Source organism: Schistocerca americana, chromosome 6 (genome assembly GCF_021461395.2).
Source record: "Schistocerca americana isolate TAMUIC-IGC-003095 chromosome 6, iqSchAmer2.1, whole genome shotgun sequence".
NCBI lineage: Eukaryota > Metazoa > Arthropoda > Insecta > Orthoptera > Acrididae > Schistocerca > Schistocerca americana.
In genome coordinates this window covers 290490845-290506065 of record NC_060124.1, presented here as the reverse complement: position 1 = coordinate 290506065, position 15221 = coordinate 290490845, and the positions used below count along the sequence as shown (strand labels likewise).

General features: G+C 40.9%; 1 protein-coding gene across 5 annotated transcripts in view; it reads right to left on the bottom strand.

Annotated features, from left to right (window-relative positions):
• Positions 1-15221, bottom strand: part of LOC124619665 (mannosylglucosyl-3-phosphoglycerate phosphatase) — a 219864-nt gene that overhangs the window by 45443 nt on the left and 159200 nt on the right. The window lies entirely within an intron of this gene.

Sequence of the window (15221 nt, the reverse complement as noted above, 5' to 3'; positions counted from 1 at the left end):
TCCAGAAATATTAAACAGAGTACAACATCAAATTATGTGAAAGATGCAGTTTGCACCAACTGTTACCTCTTCATATCCTTAAGCACAGCTGGTATTCAGAGAATAGACATTTTTAGAGTATTCATTTAATGTTATTTTATTGTATCAACATTAGAAATGAAAAACAAAGAAAAATAGTTACAAAAAGTTCCCCCCATACATGTGATGATAACAATCATCATGTGTTACAATGCAAGAGTGTGTGGAGTTTTGAACTGGCATTACAAATAGGCATATCTGAAAGATATGCCCAGATACCTACAGCATCAGGGAACAGATTTTCAACAGAATATTCTTGTTACCAAAGTATACAGTTTGTCAGTGATCATTAGTCTTACTACGAAATGAACTACGGTAGAGGTTCAGACAGATTTTGATATTCATGGGTGTAGCCACAGACATCCATAATAACAATAACAATACTCCGTGATTTACACCTGACAACACATGCAACAATTTCATCTGTGTGTGGAGCAGTTTCTCATTTCATGTACAACCTGTCAAGGAGCTCCCTGTGCTCCCTGCCGCCGTTGGATAAGCAGCTGAGCAGCAAGTCGTATACTCCTAGCTCACTCATTTGTTACATATTTTAATTCTTAATTTCTTTGCGTGTTTTTGGTACTTGCATTGTTTAATTCATAAATTTCGGGCGTATTATAGTATTTGAGAGTTGTAGCATCGCGTTTTAGTACCTGAATAGTGTAAATTCGCGTAGTCGTTTGTCTACTGTTTTTGTTTTGAACGGCCAGTGTCGGTTGGTCGCAGTCAGTGTGCTCCCTGCCGCCGTTGGATAAGCAGCTGCAGCAGCAAGTCGTATACTCCTAGCTCACTCATTTGTTACATAGTTTAATTCTTAATTTCTTTGCGTGTTTTTGGTACTTGCATTGTTTAATTCATAAATTTCGGGCGTATTATAGTATTTGAGAGTTGTAGCATCGCGTTTTAGTACCTGAATAGTGTAAATTCGCGTAGTCGTTTGTCTACTGTTTTTGTTTTGAACGGCCAGTGTCGGTTGGTCGCAGTCAGTGTGCTCCCTGCCGCCGTTGGATAAGCAGCTGCAGCAGCAAGTCGTATACTCCTAGCTCACTCATTTGCTACATGGTTTAATTCTTAATTTCTTTGCGTGTTTTTGGTACTTGCATTGTTTAATTCATAAATTTCGGGCGTATTATAGTATTTGAGAGTGTAGCATCGTGTTTTAGTACCTGAATAGTGTAATTTCGCTTAGTCTCCTTCCGCCGCCGAGCAGTGTCAGCAGTGCGCAAGTAGCAGCATTACTGCATTTACTAAGCAATCTTGTATTTTAATAACCGTTTAAATTTTGTCGATTTGTTTGCGCTCTCTGTAGATTAGTTCAGACGTTCTTTGCAAAACAGTTTTTAGCATGGATAGGGACTGCAACTGCTGTGTTCGGATGCAGGCTGAGTTGGCATCCCTTCGCTCCCAGCTTCAGGCAGTGTTGGCTTCGGTCACACAGCTTGAGGCTGTTGCCAATGGGCATCACTGTGGGGGTCCGGATGGGGGTTTGTCGGGGACGGCCAGCTCGTCCCACGCATCCCCTGATCGGACTAAGACTGTGGTTGCCCGGGATACTGCCCGCATTGAGGCTGATCCCTCACCTGTGGTAGAGTGGGAGGTCATTTCAAGGTGTGGCAGGGGGCGAAAGACATTCCGGAGGGCTGAACGGAAAGCCTCTTCAGTTTGTCTGACGAACTGGTTTCAGGCTCTGTCTCAGGCTGATACTGATCTTCGGCCTGACATGGCTGCTTGTCCTGTTCCAGAGGTTGCCCCTCAGTCTGCAAGATCCGGGCAGTCGCAGAGGGTGGGCTTACTGGTAGTTGGGAGCTCCAACGTCAGGCGCGTAATGGGGCCCCTTAGGGAAATGGCAGCAAGAGAGGGGAAGAAAACCAATGTGCACTCCGTGTGCATACCGGGGGGAGTCATTCCAGATGTGGAAAGGGTCCTTCCGGATGCCATGGAGGGTACAGGGTGCACCCATCTGCAGGTGGTCGCTCATGTCGGCACCAATGATGTGTGTCGCTATGGATCGGAGGAAATCCTCTCTGGCTTCCGGCGGCTATCTGATTTGGTGAAGACTGCCAGTCTCGCTAGCGGGATGAAAGCAGAGCTCACCATCTGCAGCATCGTCGACAGGACTGACTGCGGACCTTTGGTACAGAGCCGAGTGGAGGGTCTCAATCAGAGGCTGAGACGGTTCTGCGACCGTGTGGGCTGCAGATTCCTCGACTTGCGCCATAGGGTGGTGGGGTTTCGGGTTCCGCTGGATAGGTCAGGAGTCCACTACACGCAACAAGCGGCTACACGGGTAGCAGGGGTTGTGTGGCGTGGGCTGGGCGGTTTTTTAGGTTAGATGGGCTTGGGCAAGTACAGAAAGGGCAACAGCCTCAACGAGTGTGGGGCAAAGTCAGGACATGCGGGGACCAAGCAGCAATCGGTATTGTAATTGTCAACTATCGAAGCTGCGTTGGTAAAGTACCGGAACTTCAAGCGCTGATAGAAAGCACCAAAGCTGAAATCGTTGTAGGTACAGAAAGCTGGCTTAAGCCAGAGATAAATTCTGCCGAAATTTTTACAAAGGTACAGACGGTGTTTAGAAAGGATAGATTGCATGCAACCGGTGGTGGAGTGTTCGTCGCTGTTAGTAGTAGTTTATCCTGTAGTGAAGTAGAAGTGGATAGTTCCTGTGAATTATTATGGGTGGAGGTTACACTAAACAACCGAACTAGGTTAATAATTGGCTCCTTTTACCGACCTCCCGACTCAGCAGCATTAGTGGCAGAACAACTGAGAGAAAATTTGGAATACATTTCACATAAATTTTCTCAGCATGTTATAGTCTTAGGTGGAGATTTCAATTTACCAGATATAGACTGGGACACTCAGATGTTTAGGACGGGTGGTAGGGACAGAGCATCGAGTGACATTATACTGAGTGCACTATCCGAAAATTACCTCGAGCAATTAAACAGAGAACCGACTCGTGGAGATAACATCTTGGACCTACTGATAACAAACAGACCCGAACTTTTCGACTCTGTATGTACAGAACAGGGAATCAGTGATCATAAGGCCGTTGCAGCATCCCTGAATATGGAAGTTAATAGGAATATAAAAAAAAGGGAGGAAGGTTTATCTGTTTAGCAAGAGTAATAGAAGGCAGATTTCAGACTACCTAACAGATCAAAACGAAAATTTCTGTTCCGACACTGACAATGTTGAGTGTTTATGGAAAAAGTTCAAGGCAATCGTAAAATGCGTTTTAGACAGGTACGTGCCGAGTAAAACTGTGAGGGCCGGGAAAAACCCACCGTGGTACAACAACAAAGTTAGGAAACTACTGCGAAAGCAAAGAGAGCTCCACTCCAAGTTTAAACGCAGCCAAAACCTCTCAGACAAACAGAAGCTAAACGATGTCAAAGTTAGCGTAAGGAGGGCTATGCGTGAAGCGTTCATTGAATTCGAAAGTAAAATTCTATGTACCGACTTGACAGAAAATCCTAGGAAGTTCTGGTCTTACGTTAAATCAGTAAGTGGCTCGAAACAGCATATCCAGACACTACGGGATGATGATGGCATTGAAACAGAGGATGACACGCGTAAAGCTGAAATACTAAACACCTTTTTCCAAAGCTGTTTCACAGAGGAAGACCGCACTGCAGTTCCTTCTCTAAATCCTCGCACAAACGAAAAAATGGCTGACATCGAAATAAGTGTCCAAGGAATAGAAAAGCAACTGGAATCACTCAACAGAGGAAAGTCCACTGGACCTGACGGGATACCAATTCGATTCTACACAGAGTACGCGAAAGAACTTGCCCCCCTTCTAACAGCCGTGTACCGCAAGTCTCTAGAGGAACGGAGGGTTCCAAATGATTGGAAAAGAGCACAGATAGTCCCAGTCTTCAAGAAGGGTCGTCGAGCAGATGCGCAAAACTATAGACCTATATCTCTTACGTCGATCTCTTGTAGAATTTTAGAACATGTTTTTTGCTCGCGTATCATGTCATTTCTGGAAACCCAGAATCTACTATGTAGGAATCAACATGGATTCCGGAAACAGCGATCGTGTGAGACCCAACTCGCCTTATTTGTTCATGAGACCCAGAAAATATTAGATACAGGCTCCCAGGTAGATGCTTATTTTTCTTGACTTCCGGAAGGCGTTCGATACAGTTCCGCACTGTCGCCTGATAAACAAAGTAAGAGCCTACGGAATATCAGACCAGCTGTGTGGCTGGATTGAAGCGTTTTTAGCAAACAGAACACAGCATGTTGTTATCAATGGAGAGACGTCTACAGACATTAAAGTAACCTCTGGCGTGCCACAGGGGAGTGTTATGGGACCATTGCTTTTCACAATATATATAAATGACTTAGTAGATAGTGTCGGAAGTTCCATGCGGCTTTTCGCGGATGATGCTGTAGTATACAGAGAAGTTGCTGCATTAGAAAATTGTAGCGAAATACAGGAAGATCTGCAGCGGATAGGCACTTGGTGCAGGGAGTGGCAACTGACCCTTAACATAGACAAATGTAATGTATTGCGAATACATAGAAAGAAGGATCCTTTATTGTATGATTATATGATAGCGGAACAAACACTGGTAGCAGTTACTTCTGTAAAATATCTGGGAGTATGCGTACGGAACGATTTGAAGTGGAATGATCATATAAAATTAATTGGTTGGTTGTTGGTTGGTTGGTTGTTTCCGGGAAGGAGACCAGACAGCAAGGTCATCGGTCTCATCGGATTAGGGAAGGACGGGGAAGGAAGTCGGCCGTGCCCTTTGAAAGGAACCATCCCGGCATTTGCCTGGAGCGATTTAGGAAAATCACGGAAAACCTAAATCAGGATGGCCGGACGCGGGATTGAACCGTCGTCCTCCCGAATGCGAGTCCAGTGTCTAACCACTGCGCCACCTCGCTCGGTAAATTAATTGTTGGTAAGGCGGGTACCAGGTTGAGATTCATTGGGAGAGTGCTTAGAAAATGTAGTCCATCAACAAAGGAGGTGGCTTACAAAACACTCGTTCGACCTATACTTGAGTATTGCTCATCAGTGTGGGATCCGTACCAGGTCGGGTTGACGGAGGAGATAGAAAAGATCCAAAGAAGAGCGGCGCGTTTCGTCACCGGGTTATTTGGTAACCGTGATAGCGTTACGGAGATGTTTAATAAACTCAAGTGGCAGACTCTGCAAGAGAGGCGCTCTGCATCGCGGTGTAGCTTGCTGTCCAGGTTTCGAGAGGGTGCGTTTCTGGATGAGGTATCGAATATATTGCTTCCCCCTACTTATACCTCCCGAGGAGATCACGAATGTAAAATTAGAGAGATTAGAGCGCGCACGGAGGCTTTCAGACAGTCGTTCTTCCCGCGAACCATACGCGACTGGAACAGGAAAGGGAGGTAATGACAGTGGCACGTAAAGTGCCCTCCGCTACACACCGTTGGGTGGCTTGCGGAGTATCGATGTAGATGTAGATGTAGAGCTGTTACCAAGTCATTTGGGTTGGCTAGTCTCAACACAATGCCCTTCACATCAGCTCCAAGTGAGTAGAGAAGTCTAGTATTGAGTGAAATAATGATGTCATAAAAACTTTAATGAGTATGTCAGTGAAAGAAGCATAAATTAAAAGAACGCTAAACCTTATTTGCTTGATTCATGACAATGCTTTATTAACAAGACTTTTGCAGTACATAGAGAAGTGGCAAGTAATTTTTAAATTAACCCTCTTCCTGCAACTTTGAATATTAGTTTAATAACTGATTAAGTGAAAATAATGTTATGCAATTGTATTGAAGCATGGTCCTGTCAACTAACAAATGTGGCTTGCACTAGAATAAACAGTCAAATATAATACAAGTGTATTAACATTAAAGAAAAACTATAAAATTATGATCAATAAAGCTTTGCATTTCAGCTTTTTAGTTCATGCATGTGGTAGTAATTGTTTCATCAGAAAAAGCACTAATTGTGAACTAAATCTGGCACAATTTTAAAACATACCCTCCCCCACCCCCCCACCCTTTTCCTCGTAGCTACGCAATTTTTCTGATCGTGGCTAACCAATACTCCATTGTCATAAATGACATTGTGAATCTGCATTGTTGTCCTCATTCACAATTACCTTCCCAACACGAACAAGAAGTGCAATCTAACTTCTGTTGCAAGTAATAATATAAACACTTTATTTGAACAAGGCATCACACTGACAATCCAACTGTAGGTCAGTGTGTGATAAACACTTTTTAAATTTGAGCTGCGCATTTTTATACCTTTCATATATATTTCCCATTTCATTTAACACAGAAAACATTGTGGCTGCAGTTTTCTGTGTAATTTGTGAGTTTATCTGTTATCACAGTGTTCTTTTAAGCTAAATAATAACAGTTTGAAGAGAACTACCTTATGCTACCATTACCATGCATAAGGGTAATTTCAGCTTTTATGACAATCGATATGAAAACCAAGGTTTCAGAGGATTTAATATTTACCTGGAGGTGAAAACATTAGCCACGACAGGAAAAGATGGAGGACACTTGAGTGGCAGCTTAGGAGGGAAAAAGACTTTGCACCTGCATTTTAATAGTCTTCCTACCCATCATTTGACTAACTGGATTGATAATCATTCTAAATTTTTTTTATGCCACATTCAAACATTCTGCCTAACTGTAGATTGCTCAAAATTTACTGGTTACTTTAATGGATTACAGTGATTATCTCGTGTGTAATGAAGGTGCATGTGAGACTCAAATTCATATGAAAATAATATGAAGATCCTCTAGCCTTATGGAGAATTGCTAATATCTTACGATCAACTCATTTCACACATTTTGGATGTGTCTAGTAATGAAAACATATGACCGATAGCGAAAACAAAACAGTCAGCTCACAATTAGCATGTGATAATGTGGACAGGGAAGAGAGAGAATAAGGTTTGGACAACACAGCCATCTGCCCACACTAAGTTATCACCAACAGTCATTTCTAACATGGTAAATGAACATGAGTGCTCATGCATGTCGGTTTACCTCTTTAACAGCAGACAACTGTTTAAGGGGTTAGACACTTCTACAGGGCAATTCAAAAAGTAACAGCAAGCTATCAGTATTAAATGTAATTAACACATCAGGCATTTGAAACTCCCAGGAAGTGAAGATGCATCCTCTGAGGAAGTTCTGGCATATCCGAAAATATGGCACAACATGCTTAATAGGAAAGGCGTTGAAACAAAATGGCTGCATCCCTAGCTGTGTGCACCCTAGAAGAACAGCGAGCAGTGATATGATTTTGGTGATCAGAGGACATAAAACCTCAACAAATCCATAGGATGATGGAAAGAAAGGTATGGAGATAGCTGCATTAGTGAGAGAAGAGTGTATGTGTGGGTAGACACCTTTAAAAGTGGATGTACTTCAGGCACAGATGAGCAATGCTCTGGTCATCCCAGCACAGCTGTTACTGACATGAATGTGGGACTTGCTGACACCATGATTTGTAAGAACCAATGTATTTCTGTACAAACATTACCCAGGGAACTAAGTATGTGTCACATAGGCTGATACTATAATTAGTGAGGTTCTCATGTACCATTTTTTGTGTGCACGATGTGTGCCTAAGGTACTCACTGGTTAACACAAGATTATGTGTGCTCAGGCTGCCACATAATTTCTGGCACAATGTAACACTAAAGGATAAAACTTTCTTCCATGTATCATCGCAGGAAACGAAACCTGGGTGCATCACTTGTAGTGTCTCGAGAATTTCAGTGTAAGTTCCAGAGACACTCAGCTTTCCACTGTCGCGAACACCCGATATTTTAAGTAAGAGGGTCAGAGAGTGGAGACGTGTATACTTCGCCTCCGGTTTTTGTGCGTGTGCAGGATGGACGTGTATCGAGAAAATACTACAATAGTGACGGTCGATCGGCATGGACAAGCATTTGCTGCGTGCGCCATAGAAGCTTTATGTCCAGTACAAGGAGCAAGCACGCACTATTCTTTGATGGTGTAATGACTGTATTGTTGTGAACAAATGAATTATGTATTAAACTAGAGACATTTACATTTGACTTTCTGGTATTGGACTTGCGAGAAGCAAGAACTGGTTTTACAGGGGTTATTAAACCAAACATATTGTAATTGTATCTGTTAGTATCCAATGGTCCAAGATGGGGTTGACTCAGGAGTGTTCAACGCTTGTGTGAAACTTGTGAAGTTGTTTTATTGTGGAGATGAAAATATAACAGAGTTGAACAAAAGTATCCTGAGAGTACAGAATCATTTCAAGAGTAGAAAAGAAGTCTATTTTGAAATTCCTTTAACCAGCTATAGTCTTCGGAGAAGAAGAAGTTGTGAAGATTGACACAGCCGTCTGACCGGAGAAGAAGATCAGCTGCACACAATATGTGAGTCAACTGTGAGAGACATGTGAGTCTTGCACCCCAGTACCACACTGTCTCCTGTAATCCCCTAAGTGACAGGACCCAAAGAAAGCAGTAATTTAAAGACAGAAACGGTAAGAAGATATTACGTGTTGCCATAGCACCAAGCCTAACAACATACAAGAACAGTTTCCAGTAATCGTATTGAGTCCAATAAACAAATCAAAGATAGCTGTGAGTGCTATGCTGTAAAAGATGTGAGAAAGTAATAGCGGAGAAAACTGGAGAGAAGACCTCAACTTTTAGACTAAGAAGATTGGGTGTGGAGAGTAAGCAGTCTTCACACATGTACATCAGCCAACACAGTAACCAGCCACTGATGCCGACTGCACCAGCTCCTGCTCACCAGTGCTGACTCCACATCCGCTCGCTGACGACGACGCTGAAACCAACGTCTGACGCCGCCGGCGCCAGTGCTGATCCACCGGCACTGACTACACATCTGCTCACCAACGCAGCTAGAACTCTACGCCGGGCGATCGAAAACCAATAATTATTTAGTAGAAGTTGAGGGGATGGAGGAATGATAAATTATTATTATTATAGTTATTGTACTCAGTGGTGAATTTTCTTTAGATGATTACTGGGTCTAAGATCAATAAAAATATGGATCAGGAACAACTAGCAGAACCGGTCACAGTGATTAGAGTGACCAGGGAAATGCCAGACTTGTCTGAATTAGTGAATTTAATTAAAGCCCAGAATGAAACTCCAAGGAGAGAAATTGGTTTAGTACATTCTAGATTAGATGCTAAATTAGATGACCAGAGAACAGAGTCAAATTCTCAAAGTGCTTTGTTGAGAGATGATCTGAATGCTCAAAATGCTTCAGTGAGAGATGAACTGAGTGCAAATTTAAGCCTTAAATTAGATTCAGTGAATACCCAATTAAATAGTAAATTAGATGCTCAGAGAGAAAATTTTAAGTAATCAAAGTGAAACCCTGAATAGTCAAGCAACAAATATAGTTTTATTAAAGTCTGACTTTGACTCTTTACATAAGAGGTAGAATATCTGAAGTTAGATTTAAAGAGTAAATTCACTAGTTCTTTAAATACCCATGTTAATCGACTATTTACTGAATTTAACCAGAAACAGGATGAGCAACTTCAAGATTTAACTAAAAAAATTAGAATTTCACATTGAAGATAAATGTAATAATGTAGAAATGGGACTTGTTGAAAAATTAGGATCATTTCAAAACATATGCAATGTTACCTTCAATGTCGTAAATCAGAGGTTGCACACCCTAAAGGAGAATATTGAGAAACAAGATAAGTGAATTCCTTTTGTCCAATTGCAAATTGCAGGTGTCAACAATCCAGTTGATACTGTGGAAAGGGGTTTTAAAGAGAAGCTAGCGACATCAGATACCTTAAATATAAGCAATCTGGAGGAACAAGTAGAAGAGTTAATAGACAGAAAAGTGGCCAAGAGGGTAACGCCTAACAATGTTTCTTCAGATTTAGCTTTGGAACTTAATGATACGAAGAAAGACATGGATAGTTTATGGAAAGAATTCAAACTTGTCCATGACAAGGCATAAAACAGACTAATACTTTACCTGATGTTGTTTTATGTAGTAAAGTGGTGATTGTTTTGTTGTGGGTAGACTTTCACACAAAATTTAACGAAAAGTACTGGTTTACATTTGCTCAAGTAAGTTTAATATCAGATCCATGGGATCTGGGCAGAGTCACATCTGTCCCCCAGGGACGTGAACATTCTGTGTTAACGGACAGAGTGACGACCATCAGTCCCTAGTTGTTTTCGGCGTTTCTTCAAACTTAGTTTTCTTGCACCAAATTCCCTTCAATTCTTAAACTATTCTGTAATCTATTCCTGAATTCTCAAACTACCCTATAATTTTAGTACGTAGGAAACTGGATATGACTACAGGATTAGAACCAATTTAAGAGAATCACAGATGAACAGTGATCTCTAGACCTGAAATGAAACGAATAAAATATTATTTGAGTGAAAAGTATAATATCATAGTACTATTCAAACAAAGTGATATCTAATCGTGATAAACTGAACAGAGTACTTTATGTGTGTATGAAATATAGTGTAAAGTGAATGACTAAACAGCTATGTTATCGTAGTGCATAATTTTCTATTTTTTAAGAATATGTTATACCTTTTGTGAGATGTAATGTAAAGGGAAGGGTAGTGTAGGTAAAAGCACGACTAATACTACACACACATCACACCTTTCAGACAACCCTCGCAGACAAGAGTAACTGATTCTTCACCATTTGCCATTCCATAGGTATTGCTAAGATTTTTCTTTGGTGGCTTCAAAGCTGAAGGTGAAAATGTCCATTCTGTAGGAGACGTTTAACATCATACCTTCTCCGGCTTCTCACTCAAGTACCACAGCGAAGTAGGGATCCTGGGGAACGGGGGAGGGAAGGGTTTTCCTGTCTTTGGGGCTATCATCTTTCTCTTCTTCAATCTTAGCAACCAGTTCTACTTTTTCCTTTCTTACTTCTAATTTGAGTACCTGTCTATCTTTCCCTCTTTCCACATGCAGATACTTCTATCGCTGAAGTCCTTCTTATTTTCCGTGGTTTCAATAACCTTCAACTTATTTCATATAAGTAGGCTGAAGAATCAGGATACACGAACGCACATATACATACATGCAAAGATATACTTAAGCACAGACAGAACAATTACGAATTAGGAACCTGAAGGACGTCAGAACCGCCAAGGGATGTAGGGGAATAAAGATATACATATATCTGAGTAGATGCACATATAGCATTGTTGATATGTGATGGTTCTGCATCGTTAATTTTTGTTGCTCTCAAAAATATATTTACATGTGCCATGCTAGTCCTTAGAGAAAAGGCATCGTATCTATAGGGAGTTAGTAAATACAGGTAGACATAGCATCTGTGATGTGTGGGCATGATATCTGTCTATATAGTAGGAGTGAGGAGTGAAAGAGGCCTCTAGGGTATTAGAGGTAGTATTGGAAAGTGGAGTTAAGGTCAAAAGTAGATTTGTAATTTTACCAGAGGTTATTTAAGAATAGTATACATAAAGATGTATGCTAGGGCAATGAATCAGGAGGCCCACTCAAGAAGGATATGGAGGGCACAGTCGACATTCACTGGGTGAGAAAAAGGGTGGATAGGCAGACCTAGGAAAAGCTCACCTATACTGCACGGACGGGGGCACCAAGAAAGGGGTTTACCAGTACCATAGGAGGATAGGAATAAGAAAGAGGCGTACCTACCAAAACAGAAGGAAAAAGGGTACTCCTAGGATCAACCCATGTAAGATATAGGTACTGTTCCTAAAGGGAAAAAGGGCAGTATCATGACAGAAGTCACATGTTTAAAGGAAAGAGTCTGGTAAGTTTGGATTCTATACATTAATAGCCTTATTAAGTTTCAGGTTACAAATGTATTCATGAGTTATGCACACCTGTAATTTATGATTGGAAGAGGAATAGAAAACGAAGATTTGGTACTCACGAATTTTTGGAGATTGAAAAGAGATAACTCCAACATGGATTGCAAGGGTCATGTATTATAATTTTGCTAAAATATTCACAGTTATTAGTAGAAAGAGAGGCACTGTTAAAACATAAAGAATTATTTTGTGTAATTGTAAATAATGAATATGTATAAAATATCGCGTGTTCGAGCTAAAGGGAGGGATATCTAGTGCCTCGAGAATTTCAGTGTACGTTCCAGAGACACTTGGTTTTCCACTGTCTCAAACACCCGATATTTTAAGTAAGAGGGTGAGAGAGAGGAGATGTGACTACCTCGCCGCCAGTTTTTGAGTGTGCAGGATGGATTTTTATCGGGAAAATACTACAATAGTGACGGTCGATCGGTGTGGACAAGTGTTTGCAGCGCGCGCCATAGAAGCTGTATGTCCAGTACAAGGAGCAAGCATGCTCTGTTCTTTGATGGTTTAACAACTGTATTGTTGTGAACAAATGAATTATGTATTGAACTAAAGACATTTAAATTTGACTTTCTGGTGTTAGACTTGCAAGAAGCAAGAACTGGTTTTATAGGGATTATTAAATCAAACATATTGTAATTGTATCTGTTAGTATCTAATGGTCCAAGATGGGGTTGACTCACGAGAGTTGAACGCTTGTGTTTGTGAAGTTGTTTTATTGTGGAGATGAAAATATAACAGAGTTAAACAAAAGTATCCTGAGAGTACAGAATTGTTCACGAGTAGAAAAGAAGTCTATTTTGAAATTTCCTGAACCAGAGACTTCAGAAAAGAAGAGTTTGTAAAGATCAACGCAGCTGTCTGACCCGAGAAGAAGATCGGCTGCACACAATACGTAAGTCAACTGCGAGAGACGTGTGAGTCTTGCACCCCAGTACCACACTGTCTCCTGTCATCCAAAAACCATTAGCAAGGGGGTGAAACAGTGAACAGGGTTCAGTACAGTGCCATGTTGAAGAATGAACTAAAGCCAGCAATATGGAGCTGTCGGAGAGGACTTCTATCATGACAACACATGCCTCCACACTGCCATGCCAACTCCTGTCATCATTCACAGATTGAGATTTCAGGTCATACTGTATCCCCCATAAAGCCCTGATCTTGCTCGTTTGGATTACCATATGTTTGGACCCCTGAAGGACGATTTGAAGGTGATGATGTTAAAGATGCGGTGCACTCTTGGTTGTGGGGAAAACTGAAAATCTTTTATTCCAATGGAATAAAAAAGTTGGTATGATGGTATGAAAAATGTATTGAAAAGGAGATGTCGAGGAATGACATCTTGTTTGCATCCGTTAGTGAAATACGTGCTTCGAGAAAAAATAGTTTGCTATTACTTTATGAATCATCCTCGTATATTGCACATATGTCTCAAAGGATGCAAGTAATTATATATATAACAGACATTTTCCAAACTCAATTTTCATCCAAGATTTACCACTCTTCAAACACAGAACTTCTGCCTTTTTACTATCTGTTTTACAAGATGTACAGCTTTGTTTCTGCCGTATTTTCCCCAACATTTGAGGCTTCAATGAAACAAGTAGGTTACACATGTATCATTCAAAGTATATTCCATCGCTGGCCACTACTTTCTCCCATCTTTCGCGCAGTGTACGAATCCCGTGTCGAAAAGATTGTTCATCTTTTGAAGAGATCCACGAATCGATCCAATTTGTGACTTCTTCATGAGATCAGAAGTGTTGGTCAGCCAGGCCACGAGCCATTGATCTAAACAGGTGATAGTCAGAGGGAGACGTCGAAAAATAGATAATATGGTGGGTAGGGTAGGAGTTCCTATTTTAACGTTTCCAAGTACGTATTTACCTCTTTTGCAATGTGGGGTCGAGCATTGTCATGCTGCAAAATTGCTTTATCGTGCCTCTCGCTGTATTGCAGCCGTTTGTCTTTTAATGCTCTGCTCAAATGCATTAGTTGCATTCGATAACGAGCATCTATGATTGTTTCACTTGGTTTAACACCTCTTGGTACACAATACTGAGCTGGTCTCACCAAATGCAGAGCATGATCTTGGAGCCGTGAATATTCAGTTTGGCCGTTGACATGGAAGCATGGCTGGGATATTCCCATGATTTCTTGCGTTTAGGGTTACTATAATGAACCCACTTTTTGTTCCCAGTCACAATGTGATGCAGAAATCCCTTCCATTTTTGCCTCTTAAGCTACTGTTCACACATTTTGAAATGGTTTGCTGTGTCACTCCCACTAATCTTGCCAATTCTTCTTGAGTTTGATGCGAGTCTTCAGTCAGAAATGTCTCCAATTCTGCATCTTCAAAAACATTCTCTCTTCCACCACTATGCTGGTCTACGACGTCAAAATCGCCGTTCTTTCACTAATAGCATCCTTACCATATGTACTTGAGAGCACTCGGTAAGACTCGGCCGCTGTTTTCATATTGAAACAAAACAGTAACACACCCTGTAAATGATGAGAATTAGGCTCGTAAACTGACATTTTCAATCAAGAACAACTTTATGATGCAGACACAAATCGACTAATGTTTGAATGAGGTTATGTTGACCAAGGTCCAAGCTAACTGCCTGACATCTGCCATCTCTTTCTTTCGACCGCTACTTACTGCTGTCGCCACCTACCGGCAAACGGCAGAAGCAAAGTTGTACACTTCGTAATTTTTCTTTTATCTGTAAATTTTTTCTTGGAATTCAACCTTTATGAGGCAAATAAGAGTGTGGAAGAGGGGGAATCTGTTGGAGAGAAAAACTGCTGCATTCTATGTATGATAACAGATAACAGTTTTATGCATAAGCTTCAATTTGATTACATTCCACTCATTTCTTTTTCTCCATTGATGCAGAAGCATTATTGAAATTTGTCTTCTGCTTGATAGTAGTATATGCTCATTTTGAACATACCACATTATTGCCTCTACTACTGGTGCAATATGTATGTTCATAACCATAGCAGCACCCATAGGAACCAATTCTTTTTAATAATTATGAATTTTCAATAATTATACGCTAATAAGTGGCAAAAGGAAATACAAACACCTTTGTAGGCATATGAGAGAAATTTGAGGATAAATTAGGAGGAAACACATAGTGCATAAAACTTATCTCTGGTAGCTGTCAAAGAGTTTAGGCACTCTAATATTCTGATTCTCAGTGATATATGGAGACATACAATATTCTAAAAGTGGCCGTGACATTATTTGTACAGTACATAATTCTGCTTTTAGTTGATGTG